Genomic DNA, 6,000 nt, shown 5'->3' on the forward strand with positions numbered 1-6,000 from the left:
GGTTGAAAATCACTGAATTAACCTATGGTAAAACTGATTTTGTTAGAAGCCGTTTCACTAAAAGTTACAGAGCTCACTGACGATGTTAAGTGAGGACTTACTGAATACCTAATGCTTGGTACAGTGCTAGATGACCATGGAACTGAATATATGTTTGTGACAGAAACTAGTAACTTTATCTCAAGCTCAAAATCAGTTGACTTAGGTCTGATAGAAGTGTCTTGCTCAGAGGAATGACATAACAGAAGACTCAGAAAGGTTAGGAACCAAGTGCCAGCTTATAGCCTAGAGGTATCATTAGCTCTTGACTTACTCTGACATTGCTAAAAAACTGTCTCCAGAGAGAGGGGGAAAAAACTGCATGGTGTAGTATGCATCTGTCTTGTATCAAAATAGAATATTGTGCTGATTTTGTAAATAACAATTTTAATTTTTAAGCCATCACTTTGTGACTAATAATATTTTGCCTTTTAAACTTCTGAATGATGTGTCATGGGATTCCATGAAAATGTAAACTTAGAGTTATGAAGAGAAATAGTACTTCATTCTTTTTAAATTTATATGTATATATATCATATATATATATATACATTTTTATTGATTTCAGAGAGGAAGGAAGAGGGAGAGAGAGAGATAGAAACATCAATGATGAGAGAGAATCATTGATCAGCTGTCTTCTGCATGCCCCACACTGCGGATCCAGACCACATGTGCCCTGACCAGGAATTGAGCTCATAACATCCTAGTTCATAGGTCAATGCTCAATCACTGAGCCACGCCGGCCAGCCCGCATACTTTTTTTTTTTTTTAATGAAAAGTTGCAAAGAATATTTTGAAATATTGTGATAAAGATCCTGAAGACAGTTCAAGATTTGCTTATCTGATTGCTTGGCCAGTTATTCAAAATTAGGCAATAGGTTGGAAAAACATGACATCATCATTTGAGACAGACTTTGACAAGGTTATACAGCAGGAGAATTTCCAGATGGGAGGAGGGGTTGAGGGTCTGGGTGAAAAAAATGAAGGGATAAAGAAGTACAAATTGGTAGTTACAAAATAGTCATGGGGATGTAAAGTACAGCATAGGGGAAATAGTCAATAATATTGTAATAACTATGTATGGTGCCAGGTGGGTACTAGACTAATTGGGGGAATCCCTTCGTAAATTATATAAATGTCTAACCACTATGCTGTACACCTGAAACTAATATAAAATAATATTGAATGTCAACTTTAATTGAACAATTTTTTGTTGTTGTTAGTCCTCACCCAAGGATATTTTTCCATTGATTTTTAGAGAGAGTGGAAGGGAGGGGGAGAAACACAAAGAGAGAAACATCTATATGAGAGAGACACATCGATTGGTTGTTGCTGCCCACGTGTGTCCTGATCAGGGCAGGGGATTGAGCCTTCAACCAAGGTATGCACCCTTGATCAGAATCAAACCTAGCACCCTTCATTCTATAGGCCAATGCTCTATCCACTAAGCCAAACAGGCTAGGACTAATTGAACAATTTTTTTTTTTTTAAAAAAAAGGAGAAAAAAAATAAGCAGGAGAATTCGATCTTCAGAAAATGTCATTTTCTCTTTCTAACCTGATCCTATTTTCAGTGCTCTCTTCTTCCTTCTAGCTGATCCCAACTAAGAGAATAATCAAAATACTAATTTAGTCATGCTACTTTAGATTGAAAGTGGCCTTTGTCTCCTTGCTGTTAAAAAGAAACAACAGACCCCAAATGGAGTCACTTGCGGTAAGCCCCACCAAGACTTAATACTTAACCTAATTTCAGTTTCGGTCTCTCCCCGAAGTGACACTTTAAACCAATCGGTCTGGAATTTCTTAATCAACATTAGTGAAGTAATAAGACCCCCTGCCATCCCCTAAAAAAAGATGACCTTGCCTGAAATAATCCACTCTTTTAATCTCCTTGTCTCGCCTTCCTTTTGCCTATAAAAACCTCCCATTTTGTAAAACTCCTCAGAACCCCTTCTATCTGCTACATGGGATGCTGCCTGATTCATGAATCATTCAATAAAGCCAATTAGATCTTCAAATGTAATTGGTTGAATTGTTATTTAACATAGGATAAAATCCAGTTTCCTTAGGATAAACACATTGGTTTTTGTGATTTGGATCTTTCTTAGCTCAGGGATTTGCCAATGTATTTGTTCCTTTTCTGAATTCACAGTTGTTGCTTTTGTCCCACACTTTGTCAAAAAGGTCTTCTAAATAGCATACTTCTTCCTCAGCTAAGTAAGGAACCAATTGAGAAATAAAACAAAATTATAAGGCATATGGGGACTGAAATATGATTTTTGTTACCAATAGAGTTGATATTGGAAAAATTTCCCATTGGTGGACAAGTGGGCTTCCTAATAGCAGTTTCAGACATCATACTAACCACGTCATAGGCAGTGCTGGACAAGGGCAGACCTCCCCACCCTTGGCCCCCATTTGCCCCATAAGCTACTTCTCTATGTACAGCCTATATCCCAAGCAGAAAGGGAGAAGGGGCTGGACTACTTAATTAAGCCCAGTGTCTCCTTGCAAAATTTCCAGTCACCTTAACTTACTCTTCCTCAGAGGAATGAATGAGCTGTGGGTGGGATGGGGTGAGGAAGGCTAAGATTGGTATGCATGTGGAGGAACCTCCAGATGGTATAAACCATAAGGAGTGGAGAAAAAGCATCACTCTTTTTTTTGTTGTTATTTGAATTTATTATTTTTTAAATAAATCTTTATTGTTCAGATTATAAAGATTGTTTTCCCCCCTCATAGGTCCCCTCCACCAGTTCCCACCCAACCCCATGCCCTTATCCCCCTCCCCCACTGTCCTCATCTATAGGTGTAAGATTTTTGTCCAGTCTCTTCTCACACCCCCTTCCCCGCAAGAATTGTCAGTCCACTCCCTTTCTATGCCCCTGATTCTATTACATTCACCAGTTTATTCTATTCATCAGATTTTTTATTCACTTGATTTTTAGATTCACTTGTTGATAGATATGTATTTGTTGTTCATAATTTTTATCTTTACCTTTTTCTTCTTCTTCCTCTTCTTAAAGAATACCCTTCAGCATTTCATATAACACTGGTTTGGTGGTGATGAACTCTTTTAGCTTTTTCTTGTCTGTGAAGCTCTTTATCTGACCTTCAATTCTAAATGATAGCTTTTCTGGGTAGAGTAATCTTGCTTGTAGGTTCTTGCTATTCATCACTTTGAATATTTCTTGCCACTACCTTTTGGCCTGCATAGTTTCTGTTGAGAAATCAGTTGACAGTCGTATGGGTACTCCCTTGTAGGTACCTAACTGTTTCTCTCTTGCTGCTTTTAAGATTCTCTCTTTGTCTTTTGCCCCTGGCATTTTAATTATGATGTGTCTTGGTGTGGTCCTATTTTGATTCCTCTTGTTTGGGGTTCTCTGTGCTTCCTGGACTTGTAAGTCTATTTCTTTCACCAGGTGGGGGAAGCTTTCTGTCATTATTTCTTCAAATAGGTTTTCAATATCTTGCTCTTTCTCTTCTTCTGGCACCCCCATAATTTGGATGTTGGTACACTTGAAGTTGTCCCAGAGGCTCCTTACACTATCTTCATATTTTTGGATTCTTTTTTCTTTTTGCTTTTCCTGTTGGGTGTTTTTGCTTCTTCATATTTCAAATCTTTGACTTGATTCTTGGGATCCTCTAATCTGCTGTTGGATCTCTGTATATTATTCTTTATTTCAGTTAGTGTATGCTTAATTTCTGATTGGTCCTTTTCATATCCTTGAGGATCTCACTAAATTTCTCAGAGGTTTCTAGAAGATTCTTGAGTAACCTTATAATCGTGGTTTTGAACTCTATATCCAGTATTTTGCTTTCATCCATTTCTTTCATTTGTGACATGTTTCTTTGTCTCTGCATTTTGGCTGCTTTCTTGAGTTGATAGAGTGGCCTTGTGTGCTAGGTGTCCTATAGGGCCCAGTGGCTCAGCCTCCTCAATTACCAGAGGTGGACACTCTTGGTGCACCCTGTTGTGGGCTGTGTGCACAGTCTTGTTATAGTTAAGCCTTGATTGCTGTTGGTATCACTGGGAGGAATTGACCTCCAGGCCAATTGGCTGTGGGGACCAATTGGCTGTGTCTACAATGGAAGAGCTGTTGTGCAGGAGACACTCTTATGGGCAAGAGTTGCTTCAGTGGGGCTTTGGTGCTCACTGAGTCTTCCCCTTGAGTGTGTCAGTTATGGATGTGAAGAGTTGTAATCTGGTATGGTCTCATACTGACCACTAGGTATACTGGCTCTTGGATCTCCAAGGAGGTGCAAAGTCAGCCACTGCCTGGGGCCACCCAGCAGTAGCTACAGAGATATCTGTAGATTCCTCCTCTTTGTTTGGGGTTTAGAAGTGCCCAGATGAGGCCCAGCTGTGAAGCAATGCAGGCTGCTGCTGCAGGGCCTTAGGCCTTCTTTTGGAAGCTTTGGAGCTCTCTGACCCAGCTGCAGTTTGTTAGGTTTTAGGTTGCAAAAGACAGGCCATTCATATGCAAAAGCTGTTGGGCACAGCTTGAGTGGAGTTGTAAATTGGGTGGGGCAGGGTCTCAGGGAATCACCATGGCAGAGCAAACAGCAATGGCTGCCAGTCTGCCCTGCCCCAGAGAGGTCCCCAGGTCTCTGTGTCCACAGCCCCATGCAGGAACAATGATTGTTGTGAACACCTCTGTGAGAAAGCCGCCCTCACGTTCTGGCCCAATGCCAGACAGTACAGTTTCTCCCCGTATGAGTTTGGGTCCCCAGAGTCTCACCCAGAACTGGAGTTCAGAGCAATCAGGAGCTTGTATCTCCCTCCCCAAAAAAACAACAGCACACCCAGTTGCCAGCCACACTTCTGCACCTCTGCACCTCCTACCATCCTAATGCGCTTTTTTCTTTGCTTCTAGTTGTAAAACTTCCACTCAACCAGCTTTCCTGTGGTTCTGGATGATATTTGTTTTGTCTTTTAGTTGAAGTTTTGATGTGGTTGTGAGAGGCAGCAAGTACAGGTGTTTACCTATGCCGCCATCTTGATTGTTTTCAAGAAGCATCACTCTTGTAAGATGGACTGACTTCCCAGCTTCACTTTTCTTATTGCCAAAGCCCAGAGTTCTTTTAGTGAGCATTTATGAATGATAGGGTTTTTATTCCCTGTATGTCTGAAAATATCTTTATTTTTCTCACACTTTTGAAAGAATATCTAGTTGGTTTTCAGAAGTTACACAGATCTTCCTCAGTGATTGCTATGGTGGTAAAGGAAAGGAAAAGTGCTAACCTGGAAGTGGGGGGTGGGTGGACTAGCCCAGGTCCTACCTTCCAGCTACAGCCATTCTGTCTTTATTTATTACTATTTTTTTTACATATTAGGTTTCTGCATATTATTTTGCACAAAGATCTTATCAATAGATAAAGTTTAAAATTATTATTGTGGACTAATTTTTCTTATAATAATAATAATGACAACAAACAAATAACATTTATAAGTGAGGTACAAAATTAAGTGATGTTTGATGTGTGTGTGTGTACAAACATTAATTTAATTCTCAAAACAACTCTGTGAAATAGTTTAATGACACCCCCTTATTTATTTATTTTTAATTGGGGAATAGTATTTTATCATAATTTGCCTAAGCTTATATTATTGGCAATCCAAGTAATTTACATTTTTATTTCTTATATTCAATGTTTAGATGGTTTAATAATATCAAAGTATTAACAATTAATGCTTTCCATGAAATTCTTTTATCTATAAGAAAAGCAATAATTTAGAACTACATTTTCTAGTGGTGACGTGAATTGGTGGTGAAAAACAGGAACTTTAAAGTGTAAGCTAAAATCCAGTCAAAAAAGCAAGAACAGAAGTTTCAAAGTTGGTTACTGACAGTGTAGATACCTACACTGAATTTGAAAGCAAAGATGTGTGGACTTTGAGAAAGAAGACACCTACCAAGAAAGAGCTCCTGTTGGCTAACTGGGAGGAGAAGAAGGAGGA

The sequence above is a fragment of the Plecotus auritus genome (assembly GCF_963455305.1).
Source record: "Plecotus auritus genome assembly, chromosome: 5".
In the NCBI taxonomy this organism is placed as follows: Eukaryota; Metazoa; Chordata; class Mammalia; order Chiroptera; family Vespertilionidae; genus Plecotus; species Plecotus auritus.